This window comes from Lepisma saccharinum, chromosome 3, assembly GCF_977018435.1.
Source record: "Lepisma saccharinum chromosome 3, izLepSacc3.1, whole genome shotgun sequence".
In the NCBI taxonomy this organism is placed as follows: Eukaryota; Metazoa; Arthropoda; class Insecta; order Zygentoma; family Lepismatidae; genus Lepisma; species Lepisma saccharinum.
Window position 1 is genome coordinate 132,688,403 of NC_139231.1, and position 23,486 is coordinate 132,711,888.

At 38.1% G+C, this 23,486-nt stretch overlaps 1 protein-coding gene across 5 annotated transcripts in view; it reads right to left on the reverse strand.

Annotated features, from left to right (window-relative positions):
- Positions 1 to 11,856, reverse strand: part of LOC145985424 (glutamate [NMDA] receptor subunit 1-like) — an 81,760-nt gene extending 69,904 nt beyond the window's left edge. For all 5 annotated transcript variants that reach the window (XM_083119439.1, XM_083119438.1, XM_083119435.1 and 2 more), the window contains exon 1: positions 11,747 to 11,856. The gene's annotated coding sequence lies outside the window, so the exon portion shown is untranslated. The remainder of the gene's footprint in view (positions 1 to 11,746) is intronic.
- Positions 11,857 to 23,486: the final 11,630 nt, after the last annotated feature.

The following is a 23,486-nucleotide window of genomic DNA, read 5'->3' on the forward strand; positions in this document are numbered from 1 at the left end:
TATCGCGATTCTTGCTGATCTGTCTTCCTACTAATCGTGAGAAATTCCGTATCAAACTGTAACGGCCATCTACAAGCAAGAGTTGAATTACATTATTCTGGCTTCTAGCAGGTCTTAAGACACGAATATTGGCGGAATCGTCAACCCCAAAAACAGAAATATCGATATCTTCTCCTTTTTCCTCCCTATAGTTTTTTAAAAATTGATTGATCTTATTCAGGGGCACAGGATAGGAAATTCCTCTCATCATATTCTCGTATCTTCCCTCGTATCCTCTGTAATTGGACAGGCGTTCGGGGTTAACATTATTAGCTGGGTGTAATGCGGCGATGACAGACCATAGGAAACTCTTCTGATCATTACTTTGTATGTTCAACACTGCATTTTGCTTTTTTTGTTTTTTTTGTTTTTTTTTTGAGCGCTGCGTAATGGTTTGAAATTGCAGACTCTAAGTTCTAACATGTGGCTGCGACCGCAAAGACTCCATCCACTTCCTCTACCTTCAAACTCTTCTTGTTTTTGTGTCAGGTGATCAAATAGCCGTGTCACTATCTCGTCAAGATCCTCGTTATTGTCATCGTGTAAGGCTTCACACCCTACGTAAAAGCTAAAAGTGCTTGACTCGGACGAGACAACTTTCTCATACAGCAGGGTCAAGACGAGATGAATTTTAATTGCAACATTGACGAGGCAATCACGTAATTTATCGACTACCAGAGATTTCACATTGTTGAGGAAGATGCTCGAGTCACACTTTTCGCTTCCAGATTTATAGGTCATGATGCGTGCACTTTTATTCAAAGCACCGTCTTCATGCTCATCAATGCGAGGTTTTTTTGCCGGCGGGACTACGACATCATGATCCGGTAGACGACATTTTTTCAAATGCCTAGCAATATTAGGTTTAGAAATTAATATTCCGCAGTTGCGACATGCCACTTTCCCGCAAAGACCGGAGGGACCTGGTTGCGGTTCCATTTTTTCTCTCTGTTATTTATATATATACAGAGAATTTTTTTTGGGGGGGTTGTGGTGGTGGTAGTGGAAAGCGCACTGAAACAGAAGAAAAAAAATTGAAAAAATGCTCGACATTTTTTCCTTCCACATATATATTAGACGCGAGCAGTATGTATGTATGTATGTGTGTGTGCACTGTTGTAGGAGGTTAAAAATATGGGTCATGTAAGTGTGTGTCAATTTTTTATGGCTCCTCTGAATATGTGTGTGTCAGACGCAAAACAAAAATATTAATATATCATGAAAATAAAAACTTACCTTTCAAGAGAGATAGAGAGAAACTTCAAAATAAAAACTTGTAGCTCACTAAAACTTCCACGATGATATATATGTATACTGCCAGATAAACAATTAAGAATACTGAACTGCCACGATTGACGTTCACCTTTCAAGAGAGATAGAGAGACTTCAAAATAAAACTTGTAGCTCACTAAAACTTCCACGATGATATATATGTATACTGCCAGACAAACAAATTAAAAAATACTGAACTGCCACGATTGACGTTCACTATGATAATGATGTACAAAAGAAGAAACTGGTACGTTATATAGGAACTCCTTTTTTTTTCTCCTTCTCTCCTTCCTACTCCACGCGACTCTCTTTGGTGAAAACACAATGAGGGCTATAGTTAATATTCTAGCAAATAAAACCCTTGTTGACTGATTCATTTATTCATGCTATATTTTTTTTCAACAAAAAACTTTTGTGATGCGCACAATATCCTGTGGGGGACAAATAACAATAAACAGGACGTTGATAGTTCCACCCATGTATGTATTGTCGATCATTTCCCCTCGGTCTCTATTCCACGCCCCGTCAGGGTGTGGTGTGTGAAACAAACGATTCCCAGTATAAAACTCAAAAAGCGGAAGATGCTGCTGTGTTTGCTTCCGCCACATCCCCCTCTGATTCTATTGTTATCGGGGATGTGATGGATTCTTCATTCAGAACCGTGGGAAAGCTGAAAAAAAATAAAATCTCTTCGGGCGAAAGAGAATGCAAAGTGAATGGGTTTGGGGAGAGGTTGCTGTGGATAGTTTGGTCCGTGATGAAAATGTTACATTGGGCGACAAAACACAATTGCTCCACAGTGGGACAGAAAAAATTCTACCGAGTGTGGCTATCCACGCGAACATTAGAAATTGCCTGAATGCCTTGGGGGCTTGGCATAGGATTATCGATTTTCGTTTTTAGAGAATAATTTATGTAAGATTCTAGCATCGAGAATAAACAATATTGATTAAATTTTTGACAACATTCACAGCACAAATCTAAACTCGTGATGATTTCGTCGCCACCATGCACCCCGGCGAGGTTATATAGGGGCCAGAGATCCTAAAAAAACAACAATTATTATTTTGTTTGCTTGCGTCACAATACGGAAAATAATAAGAGGCATACGCACGCGCGCACGTATGTGTGTGGCACATCGTTCCCTCCCCGAGAGAGAGGTTTACGTAGGTCGCAATATATAAACATTTGGTCCCGGACTTGGAAAATTACGATAAAATACACTCATCTTTCAAAAATAAGAGGATGAGAGGAGAGGTTTACGAAGATCACGATATATATAAACATTTGGCTCCGGACTTGGAAAATTACGATAAGGTGCACTCATTTTTCAAAATGAGAAGATGAGAAGATGAGAGGAGAGGTTTACGTAGGTCGCAATATATAAACATTTGGTCCCAGACTTGGAAAATTACGATAAAATACACTCATCTTTCAAAAATAAGAGAATAAGAGAATAAGAAAATGAGAAGATGAGAGCGCGCGCGTGTGTATATGCCACATCCTCCCCCCCCGAGAAAGAGGTTTACGAAGATCACCATATATAAACATTTGGCCCCGTTGATTCCAGCACTCCAACTTCATCTCTAATGTTGACGACAATATTCTAAAGGTAGAGAGAATGAGAGAATGAGAGAATGAGAGGATGAGAGAATAAGAGGATGAGAAGAGAGGTTTACGAAGATCACGATATATAAACATTTGGTCCCAAACTTGGAAAATTACGATAAAGTGCACTCATCCTTCAAAAAATAAGAGAATGAGAGAATGAGAGAATGAGAAAAGAGGTTTACGTAGGTCGTGATATATAAACATTTGGTCCCAGACTTGGAAAATTACGATAAGATGCACTCATCTTTCAAAAAATAAGAAAATAAGAAAATAAAAAAATGAGAGGATAAGAGAAAGATGGGAGGATGAGAGGAGGATGAGAGGAAGATGAGAGAATAAAAAGAGAATGAGAAAGATGAGAGGATGAGGGGATGAGAGCTCATCTTTCACTCATCACTGCCTTTTTGCGCCCGTGAAATATCATCAGCGCAATAAATGAGGCGCGGAACGGGGAGAGAAAGTGAGTTTTTCAACTTTTTGTGGTCGTTTGGTCAAGAAATCAGAGTTGCAGTGGGAGTCACAAATTTACTCTACTTAGCAAGAACAAAAGAGTAAAACTATATTTGCCTGCGATTTGTGTTAGCATTTATGTAAATAATTAAATAAAACTGTTAAATATTGTAAATATTCGCTATTTTTATGGGTACGTCAACACTAAGGTTCTTTGCACCCGTCACATGTCCTTTCTTTACAAGTCTGTTGCGGACATTAAAACACACCCATGCCCACGCCGGGACTCGAACCCGAGACCTCCGGATCAAAGCGAGTTGAGACCACCACCCATCACGCTCGGCTACCGAGGCCGGCATAAAACTGTTATGTTGGCCTCTTAATGTAAATACATAGCCTACTTTTAAATAAAAATGTTAATTGTTATCTAAAAAACAAATGAGCAGACACACGTTTTTCATGTTACATTTCATTTGCATGAGGAATGTAATAGCTGCTTAAAACTGCTACACGAAGACATAATTTTTATTTTTAAAAAAGGGAGGGAGTGAGTCATTCATTCATTATTTCAGTGATCAGAGCCCCCCCCCCCATGGCCGTATTTAGAGGGGGGTTTCTAGGGTTCAACCCCCCCCGAAACTTCCGACATGTTTGATTAATGGAAGTTCAGAAACAAAAATCTGTAACAAATTTTCAATTTTTTTTTCGAAGCATCACAAAAATACAAGGAGACAATGTTGAGACGATCGAGCTAGAGTTTTCATACATTTGGAATTCTGAAACTTGAGTGAAACAGCATTTATTCTCAGAATCGTAGCCCACCTGCGACCCCACCATTTTCACTTCTGCTGCCCTCTTTCCAGTGTTGTTCCTGCGTCACAAGGAATATAGACTGAAGATTCCCTTATGATTGTCCCAAAATTCCCTTTCCAGCTTTTAAATTTCCTGTCCGAAAAAGTCGAAAATCCCCCTTGATAGGAGTTCAAACCTAAGATCTCCAGTTTCTTAGCGCATTACGCTCGCGATTGAGGTTACAATCCATGCACCAGGCTAAGTTTTTAAAGAGAATAACTGGTTCCACACTTTTCAAAATTCCTAACATTTAATTTTAAAGTCAAACAACAAAAACTTTATGACTAAAATTTCTATCTAACTTTTAAAGCTTTTTCTTGAAGGTATCTAGAGTTTAATGACGAAGTATAATAATTGTGCAAATTAGTACACACTGTATGAAACTTAAAAAAAAACAAAAAGAAACATGTGCTGGATATTCACTCATCTTCTGGATTGAGAAGGATATAACCCCTCAAGGATATAACAATAATATATTAATAATAATAATTATTATTATTATTATTATGGAATAAAATTGTTTTATTATTATGAAATTTAAATTATTATTGTACAATTATTGTTATTATTTCTATTATTCAAATTTATGGTGACGCCCATGGGAACAATTATGAATGAACCCTCCCCGAAAATTTTTCCTGCCTACGGCCATGCCCCCCCCAATACTTTTGACAAGTCGGCGCCCCTGTACATATGTGAGGGGTAAAGTTAAGATTAATATGTCTATTATTAATAATAACAATAAAATGTATTATTAAGAACATATATTAATAGGTTTGAGTTACTGTTTTAAGTCCACTTTGTGCACAGTAAGGCTAATCGGGACTGGACCTACAGTTTAAAGTGGGATCCGAACCACTTGTGCCTCCACCGGGTATCGAACCCGGGACCCCTTGATTACAAGGCAATGACGCTACCACTGCGCCATGGGGGAGGCCCCATATATTAATAGGTAAAGAGGATAGTGTATAAATAGAGATATAACAGCACACTTCTTGCTTTCTCTAGTCAATTCCGCTGCAATTTGTATTTTTGTTATTTTACGTCGGTTTTCTGCCACATGGTGGCCCTTCGGACGAATGCTGATTAGATGAAATTGAAGAACGGAAATAACATATCCGTACACAGGTCGGGACTCGAACCTGCGAAATATAATCCGGTTAACAACAGACATGCTTAATGAAGATATACTTATCAAACATTTTGTGTGTTAAGAATAATAGAAACACTGCATTCTATGATGTGTATTTGTTTGGTGCTGCCAACTGGTAGCTGAGTGTAGAACTTATCAATGTTGGTGAGTAGTATGTGGTACATCACGGAGTATTCTGTGTTAGCAGTCTCGACTGCATGGACTTTGATTTTTTTCTCGTTCGTTTTCTCTGTCTGTAATATTCTTGTACGCTAAACACAATATATGCTAATGCTTGAAATTGATACTTTGACTATTTCTTCAAATAACTTTAACATTGTGTACTCGTTATGATTGGCTAAAACGTAATAAAATATATCAATTTAGTGGTAGGCTTCTCTTATTTATTTATTTTGCGTCGCTTTTCTACCCCAGGGTAATCGCGACGATGAGGATTAATAACTTTTTGTTAGGACAATCACAATGATCCATTCATGGGTGACCGGGGTTCGAACCTGGAACCTCAGGCTTCATAGCCGTTATGATGACCTCTCTTCCATGGGGGTAGACTGGAAGTTTTCTCGTTTCATCATTGACACATTCAACGCTTGCACTAATTGACAAACCTTTTTCGTAAGCTCATTAGAGTTAGAGTAAATATGTAAGTATAGTATTATAAATATTAGTTTCTAAAGAAACAAGTTACCTTCCTTTTATAAAGAGATTTAAAGAGTTTTTGAAATTACGATAATGGATGAAACCAAAAGATTAATACAGTTCTAACAATACTTGCAATGTTTATACTATGTAGCGCAAGTCTTCGTTTCATAGTAGGTGGTGTTCCAGTTCGAGTCTGAGACTGTGCCATAGCACATGCTGTCCTCCTATGTATATATGTGCATATGTATGTATCTATGTATATAGATAGATAGATATAGATAAATATAATGTGTGGAGTGTGTGTACAAGTTTTCCACGTACATCAACGATGAACTTTCACAGCTTGTAGAGAAGAGTTTCTCAACCAACCTGCGTCAATTATGACGGGCCGTCCTGACGTTTGCGACTTGAAGCCAGAGCTGGCAACCACCTGGTCTTTCGTTCAGGTTTCCACCGCGATAAGAGTCTTTCTCGCCAGTGCTGGTGAGAAATCAAAGCTGCTCAGAGGAAACTGTCACCCGTGTAACCTCCAAATTCGAATTACAACCGTTGGGCCGTTCTCGAGTTAGGGCCGAAAGGGTGAAGCGACTTGCAGCCCGAGATGGCAGTTCGTTCGGGTTTCGACTGTCATAACACGAAATGTTTTCGCGACAGCGTTGGTGAACAATCAACCTATCTAACCGGGGGCGGTTCCTTCCCACATCCAAAAAGGAACGGGCACCACGAACAATTTAGTTATCGCATCATTCTTCTTTAACAAATATATTGAAGTGGATGTAGTCTGATTAACTGAAATTTTTAGGAGTTCGAAATTGAACATGCCAATGAAACTCAGCACTTAACAATTTAATTTAATGAAATTGGCCAATCATTGTCAACTAATTTAAACCAATTTAAACCAACAATTTTATATTTGTCAACAAGCCTAGACCTAACCAAACTAATGCTCTATATTATTATGCCATAATTTATTTATTAATATTAAATTCCAAGGGTAATTATTATATAATTATTAATTAACGTACAAAGTTAAAAAAATTGAAAGATATTTACGAGTAAAATGCACACTCGTGCCACAGGTGTCATAGCACTGACATTTACGTATTTATGTATTATTTCTGCCATAAAAAGAAAAAAACAAAATTTGTAGTACGATACGAATACACTAGGCAGGGCCCATTTCTTACAAAAGTTTCGAATTCTTTGTTTAATTCAAATGCATCAAAGATGGACGTCTGCAGTATTTTTTTTCCAGGTAGGGGCAAGTAAGGTATTTTTCTCCAGGGGGGGGGAACAAGTCACATTTTCCCCCAAAAGAGTGTTGTTGCCTAAAAAAACATTGCTTCAATTTGAATTTATGGTGTTCATGCCATAATTAACACATATTATTGTGGCTAAAATGAAATTATATGTGTGTGAAATACATAATTTTTGGCATTAGTATTTTTATTGTGCATTGCTTTCATGCCACTTTTGGCTACGACAGGAGGTTGACTGATGGTCAGATGAAATTGATGAGGGGCGACACTTATGCCCACGTCAGAATTCGAACCTGGGAACCTCGAAAGTCAACGTGCTTGACCACTGAACAGGGGTATTCGTACAGTGATAAATGTATAACAGCGTCTGGTGGCATGATATTGTGTCCATAGTGTAGCATAGCTTTTGAAATATTATCTGACAAGAAAAAAATGCAGTGACATCCAAGAAGCTGTCCCGATGGGTTGCATACATTTTGCAGACTAGCGAGGCTCTGGCGCCTGGACCTGGAGCCAGCATAATCCCCTGTATGAATTGTGTTGTGTAGTCCATGTGTTTGCGACTGTTTCTTCATCCATCTCATCCTGTCACTACTCATCCCCATCGCTGCGATTAGCCAAAATTGGCAGAAAACCGGTGTAAAATAACCTAACACAATCATTCAATCTTCGCTAATATTTATGTGCAAAATCTACCGTACTAGATTTTTCCACACCCCTTTAACACTTGTCCCAAATTTTCCGCGATTACCACCTAAATTTTTCACGCAAAATGATGAATTTTTATGGTCATTTTGACGCTAAATTTACCTTTTCTCCCCTTAAAAACAACTTTACAACTGTCGAGAAACTGACTGCATATCGGATACTCGGCACATTATGAAGAAATACTCATTCAATACAATACAATATTTTAAGCATTTCTTATTGTTTAGTGTTGTTTAGTGTTGGGCGATATACCGTCCATACAATATATATCGCGATATTGGGAAGATATCGTCCAGGCGATATCAACTAGACGATATTCGTCACGATATTTTGGAGGTATATATCGTGTCGGGATATATATATCGTCACGATATTTTAGCGATATATAGCTATCTTGTCAGCGATATATTGTCACGATATTTGGCGATATATCGTGGAGATGATATGTCGGGGATATCACGATACGGAAAGAATATCGTATCGTCTGTGACGATATATCGCGATATCAAATTTCCGATACCGTCCATCCCTGTTAGAAAGGAATAATATATTAACAATTTGGTGCAAAGAAATACGATTGCAAACTTTTCCATTTTTCAAAATCATTCTCATTAAATTTATTGGCCAAAAACGGAGTCGGTGAATTGTTCTTGGCAATTCCTATACAAACATACAAAAGTCATCAATTTTCCGGATTCCACGTACCAATAGCAAATGTCACATCTTTTACGCAAAAATCTAAGGCTATCATTAACAAGGTAACTTATTTAAACGATATAAATCCTCTGCAAATTTCTAAATGATGCCCCAGAATTCCATCCCTCCAAACAAACTTTCAAAACGGCGTGTATGAAGCAGCTGAAGCCGATTCCATGGCGGAATGGTTAGCACAACACTCTACAACGCCAGAGGTCCAAGGTTCGAATCCCGGTCTGGGCATGGGTGTTTTTTGTGAGTGTCCTTTAATCATATCAGCACTCATCCTCAATCCTCATCGTCGCGATTAGCCAGATAGCAGAAGAAGGACGCTAAATAGCCAAAATAAAATCGAGGAGTTGAAAAGGTAATAGTACTGGTTTTACTGTTGTTGTTATTGTTGTTATTATTCTTGTTAACATGTGTACGTGCATTTTAGCAGGTTACTTTTAATTTTCACTGTTGATATCCTCATATAAAATCGTTTTGTTCGGTATTCGAGATTTTTCAAGGTTCTATGAAATCACAAGTTTTTGTGGAACAAAAAATGGCTAATACAGTAAATATTCGTGAAAATAAAACATTCAGAATAGCCGTGAACGTTCGAGAAGGACGCATGAGGAAATGAAAGTATGAGTTTTTAAATCATTGTCTCCTTATTGTTAATAATAATATCAATAGGTAAGGTAATGCAAAGTAAAGTAGGGACTCACACATCCATAATCTCGACCACTTTCTTCAGATGATGTGATCGGCACTATGATCCACCGATAATAACAATGATGTGCATTTATCTAATCGCAAAAAGATAGCAGATTTCTTTGCAAATATGTGTATTTCCTCTGTTTTCACCTGAACCCCTCCTCCTCCACAGCAGGATGTGTACCGAGTCACTCAGCACACATAATCCCACAGAAGATCATAAGTGGCTCTAGGTCCAAAGTTTGAAAGGAGTGTGTGAAAATGATCCTTCAATTCCACCCAAAAGTTCTAGGTGTAGCACAATTGATATGTACAAATTAGTATTGGTGTATTTGTGTCTGTTTTGCATTGTGTGTTAATTTTAATTCGAAATAGGACATTTCATTGTTTTTGAAGCGACTTATGTGGTGTAGAAACGAGCGGAAAAAATGCAGATTTGACTAAGACTCGAACTTGGATTTATTTATTTTTTGTTATTTACTTGATAGTTTATGGTTACTTATTTTAATCTTCGTATTGGTTAAATCTATTCAATAAATATTAGGTAACGGAATGTTAGATTAGCTTGGTTCTGGCAACCGCAATTATAATTCTTTATAGCAGTGGTTCTCAGCTTTCCTCGGCCCGGTAAATTCCTTTTTTAAAAGTCGATCCCAATAATTTTTAATATCTGTTCACTTTTTAAACATTATGAATGAATATGTACCCTTTAAATTAAATATTAATAAATAAATTATGGCGTAATCACAATCGATTCTTGTCGTCAAGTATAAGTATTTGTTTATGACAATTGCTGCGCAAACTAAAGTGACAAATTTCACGATAACCTTTCACGGTCCGGCATTATTGATGCCAGGACTCAACGGTTCTATGGCAGTTTATCCTTTCTAGCACGTGTCCTAGAGACCGGAGGATGTCGTGAGGATTATATCCAGAGTGCGAAATCCTGGGGGGGGACATGGGGGATATCCCCCCACCAACAACCTTGACCTCATAAATCCCCCCACCAAAAATTTCCCGAGAGTTTTTCTTGCAACAACAAATATAAGCAACTAGTATTGACTTCTTACGTACGTTATTAAGGATAATATGGAAAACACACAGAAGAGTGAGTGCAGAATGCTTTCTCTCTCTTTCAAGAGATTATTACTCTACACCAATAACGATATGCGCACAATAAAAGAAGAATGCAAGTCAAACAATTATAAATTATAATAGTTTTATATTAATACAAAACCTAAACAAAAGCTTATACATAATAAAACTATTTCGTAATTTATTGACATCTTTAACCAGTTACTAAAGGAATTAATTTGCTACTTTACACATAATCTGATATATATAAAAGTAACGAATTAATTCCTTTATGTGTATTTAATAATAATGCTTTATTAAAATATTTAGTAATTATAGTAATTGACTTTTATATTGAATAACATAAATATCCATATCATAATAATAATAATTTATGTGTGTGTGTGTGTATGTGTATGTGGGGAAAGAAACTAGATGTCTGAGAGAGCGGTATATTATAGTACTGTATAGTAAAGCAATGAGACACCCTTCCCTCATAACTTATATAATTCCTAGGTCCTGCTTTCTGGCTACTTATTACCTTATCTGGCTTTACCCTGAAAACTTAGGATTGTTTCATAACAACAGAAATGTTTATCCTCATTAACATAAACATAAGAGTTTTTCATTTTTTTTCTTTTTAACATTTATATTTGTTTGTCACTACATGACTGTCTTTTTTCCTTTTCGTTTCCAAGGGACACATCTTGAGGAGGGTGCAAATAGTTGAGCAGCTAACGTATCTAACTTATTCAAAACCAACAACAACAAAAATCGAAAACAAATTCACCAATATACCCTCTTTATAGAATCGTACAGCTCTCACATATACGCATGTGTGTGTCCTGTCACTACACACAAAGTATAGTGTTTTTTTTTTACAGAGAGAGAAGCTAGTGCTAAACAATAAAAAGCCCCCCCAAAAAAAAAAATATTTTCCACGCCATTTTTAAAAATAGACTGACGTGAGGTGAATTATGAGGTGCATTAAGATTCTCCACCATGACTTTCTCGTAGGGTGTACTGAACTACTGCGATTCTTCTCTTCTGCTCCCGACGGTAGAATTTCGTCCAGAGAGCGAACTCAATCTAGAAAAGTGAGCATTTCCCGCGTCTACTAGCTTGCTCGTTACGTTCGCACCGGACGAAACCAAGGGAAAGCAATGTTGAACTAGGTTACCAGGCGCCATGTTAGGCCACGGTAATAGAGCAGACGTTTTTCTGCAAAGCACAAGCGGCATTCTGTGTTCTCGCGTTCGAAACGATTCGAAATATAAGCGTATCCACTCACCTCCATCAGAGAAAAAGTGCCATGACGTTGTCCTCGCGCCGCGAAGCTATCGACTTCAAAATTTAGCCTCACCCCCAGTTGTCGTCTGCATCCCTCTCTTTCTCTCTCTCTCTCTCTCTCTCTCTCTCTCTCTCTCTCTCCATCGCAGCGCAGCATCAGCTCGCGCGGAGATGAGATGAAACGTAATTTCCCGTTGAGAGGGTGGAATTTCCCTCTCGAGGGAAAAACCCCGCGCAGGTCGCTAAGGAACGCGTGCGAAGAGAGGGATTTTTCTACCTTTTTTTTCACTTTTACGATGCTACCGACGTCACGCACACATGCACATGGGCTCTCGCGTGTCAAGGAGCAAAAATAAAGGAACGACAGAGGACAGAAGGAATGATGCCGAACAAGCTGGTCTCTGTTCTGAAGTTTGTGAAACGGAAGAACTCTGGAACGGAAATTGCAAATTCATTCCGCGTTTCGTTCTTTGCTTCGCCTCGCATGTCTAAATCAATAATAAAATTTTATTGAAATATACAGGAAGAATAGTACTTATTAAGTATAATAGATGCAGGGGATGTGCCGGGAAAAATAGGCTCCCACTTCTCGCTGGTTGCGAATTTTTAGCAATGCGAATTTTTTAACGATGTTGGCTGCCTGTTAGTTTACAAAAGCGGAACCCGACCGTTTTTATTTAAATTTGAATATGTTTATGCATAAAGATAGATTATGTTTATAAACAGGGGTGCTCTCAGGGGGGTTATGACGCAGGCTGCCCCATTGAGATTTGGGAGGGGGTTCCCAGTCGAAACAGTAATCACGTTTCTTAAAGACCCGATTTCTCAGTCTCCCGCTCCTAGTTTCCGTATGATTGTAAATCAACTTACAAGAATAAAAACTGGTTAAATTCATATCCTATAGTTCGAGTTTTCCTTCTACTCAACTGAGATGGTTCCAGTGTGGACTGATGGAGTTCTCATGTTGCTGACTACAGGAGCTGTGGGTAATTAACTCAATTCTTATCACTGCGTGTGTGTTACGATACAGTGTCGAGTCTCTCACACCCCGCAGTGGTAGGAACGTAACACTGAGATTTAATTTTTTGGAAGAGGCAATATCCACTCTTCAAGATCAACAGTAAGACTAAAATTGTCATGGAAATTTTGGTGATAGGATTGAGTATTAAATTTAAAGGGGGGAGACAGGAAGTTCTTGATAAAGTGTTAAATCTTAGATTGTCAAGGGATTTCTGTAGTGGAGAGAGAGTTCGAACATTAAATTTTGGAGACTGTTTAGCGATATGGTACGAGGGTTACTATTTATATTTTGAGCCTAACAATGAAAAAACAGGAATTTGGCATTGAAAACTGCTTTATTGTTTTTCGAAGTATTCTCCTTTATGGTCAATACACTTTTGCATTCGTTCGAACCATTTGTCAAAGCGGTTTTTCCAATCTTCTTGAGACACCTCCATAATATGGTTTTTGAACGAATCAACGGCGTCTTCCGCCGACGAAAATCGTTGTCCACGCAATTTATTCTTGACATTCGGGAACAAGAAGAAGTCATTGGGTGCCAAATCAGGACTGTACGGCGGATGACCCATCAATTCGAGTTTTTGACTGTTCATAAAGTCGGTTGTTAGACGAGATGTGTGACAGCTGGCATTGTCTTGATGAAGAATGATCCGACGGCGTTTGTTTGTTTTCCGTATTTGACCGAAGACCTCTGGCAAGCAAATTGTTGTGTACCATTCAGAGTTGAACGTTCTACGTTCCTCTAAAGGCACAGTTGCCACATGACCAGTTTTCCCGAAAAAACAGGCGACCATTTGTTTCGATGTGCTTCGAGCGCGAACAACTTTTGTTGGATTGGGTTCATCTTGAAACACCCATACAGTCGACTGCTGTTTACGTTCCGGATCATGTGCATATATCCATGATTCGTCACCTGTTACAATCTTATATACGTCTTTTGAAGCACCACGATTGTATTTATTGAGCATTTGTTTGCACCAATTGACGCGAGCGTCTTTTTGAGTTTTTGTCAAATTGTGTGGGATCCAACGAGAACATACCTTTCTCACAGCTAAATGATCATGTAATATTTTATATATGCTGGTGGAACTAATGCCTATGGTTGTCTCAATCTCACAGTATGTCACATGACGATCTTGCAGTATTAGGTTTTGCACAGCATCAATGTTTTCTTGAACAACAACTGATTTTGGACGACCTTCGCGAATCTCGTCGGTGAGCAAATGGCGGCCACGAATAAATTCGTTATACCAGCGTTTCACAGTGGCAAAGGATGGGGCTTCATTGCCAAATGTGGAAGTAAGTTGATCGATGCACTCTTGTCTTGATAATCCACGTCGAAAATCGTAAAAAATAATCGCACGAAAATGTTCACGAGTTAATTCCATTTTATTGTTGTCGCGCAATCTCCAAGGCAACATAAACAACACAAATGAAGCTATTGACAAAACATTTGAAGTACGTTATGGTCAATAATGCCAGACGATTACGTGCAAACGTCAAATCGCACCTAACTTCAATCAGTGTTGCCAAGGCTCAAAATATAAATAGTGGCCCTCGTATCCACACGTTAATAGCCCGAACGTGCCAAGAGAGAAGCTGGAAAAGACTAAATATCTGGGGATCCTAAGAAAGTATTGACATCCCATTAAATTAATAGTCTTGAAAGCCTGCAAAAGAAATAGATGTAAAAAATTTCTTGCTCGCTTCGCTCGCAATTATGTGTTGCGAGGATGTGTGTTTGGCGCTTTACTGAGGTGAATGTGAAGTTTTTTACTATAGCTGCATTTAAAGCGATATTCTCGATGTTCATTAATAATATCACTTCTTAAAATATAATGCTTAGTGTTGGTATGCTGCGTAATTAAAGCAGGTGCATCATTTGGAACAAAAATATATGGAATCCGCATTCCTAACTTCTTGTCACAGGAAAATTTTACTTTAACAAGTTAAATTTGCACTGAAGATAAAATCCACGTAATTGTTGTTATGGATTACTAAAATAATTATATTATTATATTAATACATATACGTACAAGGTGGTTATAATTAAAGTGACGGTGTTCAGAGTGGTACAGCACGGGCTGTAATGAGAGTAGCAGTCTGAAACTTCGTAAATATGCTAATGAAGCAATGCGCTCGCGAATTATGAAAAAAAAAAAATAGTTCCAATTCTCGCCACCAGGGTAAAAAACGGCGCTGTAAGCAGTCAAAACGTGGAATTTTCCATAACTCTGACGTCAAAGTCGGTGAAATTGCCTAACCATTGTGTGAGCTCCCTGGTTGTTGTTGGTGACGCTTGTTGCTTTTTCCTTTAGTAATGTTCATGTAATTCGAATAGTGAAATTGTAGCGATATTTTATTACAAAGAGTATTGTTTTCTGCGATTTATAGTGTTTTTCCTGTAACTATACCAAGTTTTGACTGCTTACAGCGCCATTTTTTACCCTGGTGGCGAGAATTTGAACTAATTTTTTTTTCATAATTCGCGAGCGCATTGCTTCATTAGCATATTTACGAAGTTTCAGACTGCTACTCTCATTACAGCCCGTGCTGTACCACTCTGAACACCGTCACTTTAATTATAACCACCTGATATATAACATATTATTTAAATGCATTACATAATCAATTCATCCGCTTCATAACAAACCAACAGCAAGCATGATATAAATCTCTCAAATGTGAGCGCTCATTTGCATAAAATTTGGAATCGAGGATGAGGATCTCTGTGCCCCCTCCCCCCCCCCCCCCCACATACCCTACAGGTGTCCTTGGCAGTCTGAAAGAAAAAATAAAGAAATACATGAAAACTAATTCTATCTTGAGTAAACATTTTGTCCTGCTACTCTTAGATTCTGCTACTGCTAGACTTGCTTTTTTTTTAATTCAATGTTTTTCCCCTTGCCCCCCCTCCCCCCCTATAAAATTGATTCTCGACCAAGGTTGCGTCACTGGCTATCTTCCGTCAGCCCCAAATGATGCGGTGCCAGGACAAAACGCGAAGTACACGGCAACTTCATCTTTGTTAAAATTCCCTTCTGCCCCATCAACGAACTGTAACATTTCTTCGCGAACTTTGGGCTCCTATACAAAGTCTGAAATTATACTTTACTAAACATGTTTCATGGAACATATGGAAAGTACTAACAGGCAAACTACCTGTCACGATACAACTCGCGTTAACTTGAAGTTTCCCGAGCCCGACCTGATGATATCTTGAAAGCACCTGAAATTTTTGTTCCAGTTCGACTTGGAAAAAATAGGAAAACAAGTAGGCGGACAATCAGGGGCGGCGCCAGAAATTTTTGATCGGGTGGGCAGAACGGATATCTTGACAAATTAGGGTGGGAAGGTATACACAGAGTTCATCTGTTTTCACTAAAATTACTATCTCCAATTTACTTTCATCGCCACTATACTACCTGCACATGGTACATAGTATTTTTATTGCATTCACAATTTTTATTAAATTCACTATTTTTATTAAATTCACTATCGGCACACACATTTTCCAAATTACAAGACACTAAGCCAAATCTTATTTTTTCTCACGACAACACTGGAACTGCCAAAACAGGTTTTTAGCATCAGGTGATCTGGTACGATTTTCACAGTCGTATTCAGCAAGAGTTAAAATGACGGCTCTCAATGTTCTCTTCAAAGACGCACAAGCTGCAACCTGTATGGAAATAATAGGAGGTTCTATTATATTGTTCCAGGTTCTTGACTAACTAGTCAACAGTTTTCTCAGAGAAAAATAAACTAAATAGTTGTAATAATAAATTACAAATTGCTCAAAATGTTTGTTTATTTAAATTTCAATATTTTAAATGGGGGAAACAGCTGTCTTACACTGGAGAAAAAAAGAGTTGTAAAAAATCTAGCCATGCGTATGTGTCGTGTGTGCAAATCGTTGTTGTTGTTGATACATGATTGTTAGTTTTTGAAAGTAATAGTATGGTATGTAAGGCGGAATGTATTATAAAAACAAGTGCAAGGAAGAGCATACAGTATTCTTTCATTTCATAGAGATTCTCAGACACATGTTTGCTCTTTACTAATACAATCACACAATATGGTGGTTTACTTGTTTTCCTTCTACTTTTTAGCAGAAAATATCAAGTACAATAAGAGCATTTCCACCATTACATTGGAAAATCTTCAATTGCAACAAAATATGTATGCACAGTATCTATGTTGGAGAAAAATGAGTGGAGCACAAGGCGAGAGAGAGACTGAAAATATTTTGGTAGAGGGCAGTTACATTAAAACACACCTACAAATATCATATTGATCTATATTTCAATTTGATTATATTACGTCGCTTCTCTACCTATTACGTTAATTGGGACAAATAGAATGAATGATGGGCATGTGAAGTGGATGATAGATCAAACACAATCATAGCATGATCGAAGTTCAAACTTGAAATCTCCGGCTTCTAGCACCTGACTCTGACCACTCCGCCACGGAGCCCGGCGACGGCATATACCTAGTATGATCGCATGTAAAATGCATATTAATTTGTTCACAAACTTCAGAAAAATATTCTGGTTTCGAAATTAAATGGAAAATCGTTACAAGCAGCAAAACGAGAGGTTATATGTGTGCGTGTGTATAATGGCCAGAGTGGATTCAGTTTCCAAAAAGAATGAATAAATATCGAAAGACAAAACGGTTTGGCATTTCAAGTATTTTCTGTTTCAAGGAATGGATACATCGATTATAGCTGAATTTTCTTTCCCACTTTCTTCTTCACCCTCCCTTCCCGTAGCACCATCTGCATCTATCTCTTGTGTCGGGATCAGTGTATGAATTGAGTGCATGTCTTATTATGTGTGTATGTGTGCAGTTTTACTGTAACACTAAAACATTAGCGGAAAAAACATCGGAAGTAAGGGACCGTGCATGATTTTATTGTATCTACATTGCAGGTTTTTGGTTTGAACGGAGAGGCATTTCAAAGCTACTGTAGGCTGAAGAAACCAAATTTGTTAAACATTATTTCATACTGGTCTTCATAAATCATATTAAATCACTATTATTTGAATAATTAAATCATGAAACGCTTAATAGTCAGATATTGTATCATATACGTAGGAAGAAAATATGCAAAAGTAGTAAGTGGCTAGGAATTATTAAGTAAAGACAAATAAAAGAATGGTGTAGGTGATATTAAACCAGCCAATATAGATTCTAGGACTGAGGCGATACCAGTTTCAACCGATGCTGATATTCTTACAGATTCCCATTGATACCAATATCGGTGCTTGAAAATTGTAACAATTAAAAGTTGAAAAATTAAGATAATATGACCCTAAAATTCGTGGGTGAGTATTTCACTCGTTATAAGTATCAATTTACCAGAGCATTGTTTCAAATATTCACAGATTACATCAGAATGTTAAAAATCCCTTATATGTAATCACAGAACACGGTCTTCACACAATATTAGTGCAAAATAAGTGAAAACTTCGAATTTTGCATAATTTCCATTTTAATTAGACTCCGCGAAAGTGTCGCATGGCATTTTGTGGACCCCGCGGAATACCAATATGCTGGAAAATTATCGGTATATAAAACCTGATCGATGCTTTCCATAACCGATACTACCAGTATCGGCCGATACCAATACATTGGCACCGCTATCGGCTCAACCCTAATAGATTCTTTAGTGGAGTATGCAGCTTCAGAGAGATTTGTTTTATGTTACAGAAAAGTAATTTACAACTTCGTTAAATCTCATGAACATTATCCCATTTGATTTAGGAACATTTCATATCACTCCATATTTCAAATTAACAATTATTGCTAACGAATATTTCTGACAACGCAACGCAAAACAGGCGGTAAGCTAGATAAAAATAATATAAGTAACAAATAAGTACAAGAGTGTTATAAAATATTATGTAAAAATCCTTACCTGACTTGCCCATCTTGTTTCACTTATCTTCTGTAGTTCGACAACATGCCCACCCATCTTCTCTTGCATCTTGATGAACCTCTGATGAACAACAGATCCACTAAGGAAAACGTATAGAGATTCCAAGAGGTCAAAGAAAGTTCTACAGTGGCTTACTCCTTTACAAACTTCTACAATGACAAGATTCAATCTGTGGTTCATGCAGTGGATGTATATCGCCTAAGGCACTTCTTGCCTGAAGAGCGCTTGAAAGCCTTGAGATTGCCCGCTTAAGACATTAGTTCCATCATATGTTTGACACACACAGTTTTCCAAAGGAATACCACAATTGTTGAGAGTCTCTTTCATGTAACAAAACAAAGACTTTGAGTCCAACGCTTCTGCTGGATGGAATCCAAGGAAGCTTTCGTACACAGTTCTTTTCAAATAATATCGAACAACAATAGTTAATTGCTCTGTTTTGCTAATGTCCTTGGACTCATCAATCATTAAACTGTAGTACACGGATTTGTCAATTTTACTTTTTATTGTTTTCAAAGTGAGTTTACTGAACACATCAAGTAATTCATTTTGTATGGAATGGTGCAAATATTTCGAATTCTTAGGACCATTATCTATCTTCTTCTTCAAAACACTATCAGTTTTTGCAACAAGTGAAACAAGTTCCAAAAAGTTTCCTCTATTTTCGCTGCTTTCCCCCTCATCGGCTCCTCTTTGAGCAATCCCTTGCAGAGCTGTATAGTGTATAGATTGTCCAGCGAAAAGAATAGACTGTTGCTTCAAATGGGCTTTTACTTTTCCTACATCCCCCCGCTTTTTAAATATTGTTTTCACTACTGAGCGCAAAGGTGAACACACATTTGCTTTTCTTTCGAATGCAAAACGCTATTCTGGAACTGGTTAAGCTTTCAGACCAGCAAAATTTCCTTCCAGCAGCGCGTGTTTTAAATTTTGTTTGTGCGGGGGCACGTGAACGGAGGGGAACGGCGAGCCCAGCGTTGTCGACTGCTTTCCACCCCACCCCCTCAGCCAGTACCGCGGTAGACAAAATTTCACGGAAGGAGAGGGTGACTGACCGTTTGTTTCGACGAGGAATGACTGTGGCGGATCTGTGCTTTGGGTTGTGTTGTGTTGTGCTGTAAAAAACCGTTGGTTTTAATACTGAAATATGAGCGGAAGTAGTGTAAAGAAGAGAAGGCGTGGTGAGGTTCTCAAAAGTAAAGAAAGGCAAATAGTAATGAATATTTTTGTTTATTTAAAACAGAAAAATCCGGATCGCAGTGTAAGTTGGTTAGCCAGCAAGACGGCGAAAGCAACTGGAGTTTCTCGGGCTACTGTGTATAAAATTCGGGGCGAGGTTTCTCAAGGTCCTTTTGAAACACCAGGTAAGAAACGACCCAGGAAAAGATCGCCAATTACAAGTAGAAATGTAAAATATAATGATTTTGTCAGAAGTGCTGTGCGACGTAAAGTTCACGAATTCTTTTTTAAAAACAAACCCCCAACACTTAATTCTGTTCTTGTTGCTGTTAATTCTGACTCCACATTACCGAATTTTAAAAGATCAACGTTTCATGTCTTTCTCAAAGAACTTGGCTTTTCATATGAGAAAAGGGGCAACAAATCCATGTTAATGGAAAGAGAAGATTTAATTTCTCTTCGCCATAAATATTTAAGAGAGATTAGGAATTATAGGCGTGAAAATAGAAATATTGTTTACACTGATGAATCCTGGGTGAACACCGGAACCTCAGTCAATTATGAATGGAAAGACAAGACAATTACAACTGCAAAACAAGCGTTACTGGCAGGTCTTTCCACAGGTTTAAAAAATCCAACATCTCGCGGAGCGCGATACGCTTTAGTGCATGCGGGTAACGAACGCGGTTTTCTGCAAAACGCCCGACTTGTGTTTCAGTGCAAAAAGAATACAGCAGATGTCCATGATGAAATGGATGGAGAAACGTATGAGATGTATTTTCGGAAACAGTTGCTCGTCAATCTCCCTCCGGGATCTGTTATTGTTGTTGACAATGCCTCTTATCATAGCCGCAAGCAAGAGCCAATGCAGACAACCTCGTGGAAGAAGAATGATTTAAGAGAATGGTTGAAATCTCATGGCATACGTTATGATGACGACATGTTACGGAGAGATCTTCTGGAACTTACAAATATTCATAAAATTAAGTACGATAAGTATAAGATCGATGAGATGGCAAAACAGATGGGGCATACGGTGCTTCGTTTGCCCCCATATCATTGCGAAATGAACCCGATTGAACTTGTGTGGTCACAGGTTAAGCATTATGTGCGGTGTAACAACACTACATTCAAAACTAAATACATTGAAAATTTAATCACTGAATAATTTAAGACAGTAACAGTTGAAAACTGGCAAAATTACGTATAACATGTCATGGACATAGAGAAGGAAATGTGGAATGCAGATGAATTGCAGGATGACGTTGATCAGATAATAATCCACTTGGGTGAAGATTCCAGCGAGAGTGATGATCTGACAGAAGAAAATGATTCTGGTGATGATTCTGCAATGGAAGGAATTAACTCCCTGGAGTGACATGTGAGAGAAAAGTAAGTTCATTAAGAATTATTCTTTCAGTTTATGTAATTTTGTGAATTTGTTTCTTGTTTTTAATAATAGCTCACCGTGAACTTATTTCTTCAATTTGTACGTACCCGCGATTCAAGCGCCACGCACGTTTGTTTGGTCTTGTACTTTCACTGCCAGCAAGTCCGTTACTCGCCCCTGCGGCAAGCGGCAACGCTGTTCTCATATACCCAACAGTCTATTCTTTTCGCTGGACAACCAATAGTATATCTGCAAGACTGGAAAGGTATTCCCTGATTTTCTTAACTTGAGCTGAATATACTGAACTCACTACAGTGGCCACAGACGTTTCACTGCCTTTCGATTTCATATCTTTGAAAGACACCCAAGCGACTTGTGATGTTCCCTGTTTTCGTGTTTCCGAAATCCAGATTCTTTCTCCAAAGCTCTTTTCCAATTTTTGTAACCTTCACTTATGAATACTTGGTTTTCTCCTCTCCCAACAAAAGTAGAAAACTGTCTACACGGAAAACAAAACACAGCGTCATTATTCACACTGTATTCAATCCATGGAAAATCCTTGTATCACTCACTATTAAAACCTCTATTATTCTTACCATATTTTGTTTGTGGAAAATTCCGTAGATTTGGTTGGCGAGGGGACTCAGCTGGTGATTGTGCCAAATGACTGAGACAATTTTGTACCTTTACACTTTGGATTTTGGCTGAATTTTCAATGCTCTTGTGTGTTGTTCTACGAAGCCTCTCATCCATGCAATCTTCACTGTTTCTGTTATCACTATCCTCATTATCCAATGCACTGTAATCCTCAGTATCTTCATATTCAAAATCTTCTATTTCTGCCGCGCTACTTTCTTGCGTATGTTCACCTCTGGTCTTTTTTGCAGATATCGGCGCAGAACTGCCAATATTTCTTTCATCGTCATCATCATCTGTAGAACAATGATCTCTTTTCCTACTCGATGAAGCCGATGCGAAAAAGTCACTGATAAGCTTATTGACCATTACCGTAGCTCTTTTCCGTCCTTACTGACAAAGAAGAAATGAGCAAAGCAACAGACAGACATTTCAGTAAATTCAAGTCGCTTATGTTTACTAACATGCCTCATAACCATTGCTCAACACAACCTGGTGATTTTTTTTACTATTGTTCTGCATTCTTTCCTTTGTGGAACAAAAGCACCGCGGGTTTTATAAACAAATATAGCAAAGCGGCAAGAGAGAGGAAGGAAGTTTGTACTGGAAACGAAGATTGGGAAAGCTTTCTGAATTATCGTGTTTCCTTTTAAAGATTGTATTGTATACATGAATAGTATTGGGGCTAAAAGCAACGCGAAATTAAACTGTTCAGATTACGCTACATGTATTTAAATCATTTTCAAAAATCTTAATTTCTGAAATTTTTGGGTGGGCAATCAGGTGGGCAGCGGAATTTTTGGGTGGGCGCTTGCCCACCTGTGCCCACCCTTGGCGCCGTCCCTGCGGACAATGAAACCGTTTAACAACAATATCAAAAAAAGAACTCGCTGAGCTGTAGGCAAATATCGAAAACACAAATAGGCCACTTAAAGCAAAAGAAGAAACAATTCTTAACAACAATAATGACGAAAGAAAAGACAGCGGCCTCTGATCTTTACAGAAACTGCCGACAGTACAGGAAAATACGTATATGCGGCTTCTCTTTCAATGCTTGGCTGTTGTATACAATAACAGCGGTCTCACTACAATACCTAACATTCGAGCGCTCGACGTGACTACGACATATGACACTGTAAGAGTTAATGTTTTCAACATAGGTTTTTAATACGGGGTGTGAAAGAAAATTAGGGGGTGCGCAAGCACGCCGCCCCTAGACGCATGACATGATTTTGGGCGTGTTGCGTGCACCATAAATAAATGTTTAAAAACTGAATCATTAAAATAAAATTAATTAGGGTAATTATATAATGGTCGTTAACACTTTAAAAGCGGCAACCGTAATTTTTTTACGATATAGTTGGATGGCAGCGGTATATATAGTGATGGTCATTCTCCCGGTCCACTTTTACAGTGATAGGGGATGCTACGCAAAGAATTCGTTGATCCGAAAATCCCGTCTGTCCGAAGTGATTTTAGTAAATTTTAAAAATATCCAAAAATATTTTACGTCTTTACAGTCAATATCTATAAAATAATATCGTACACAAGTGATGGCACGTGTCATTG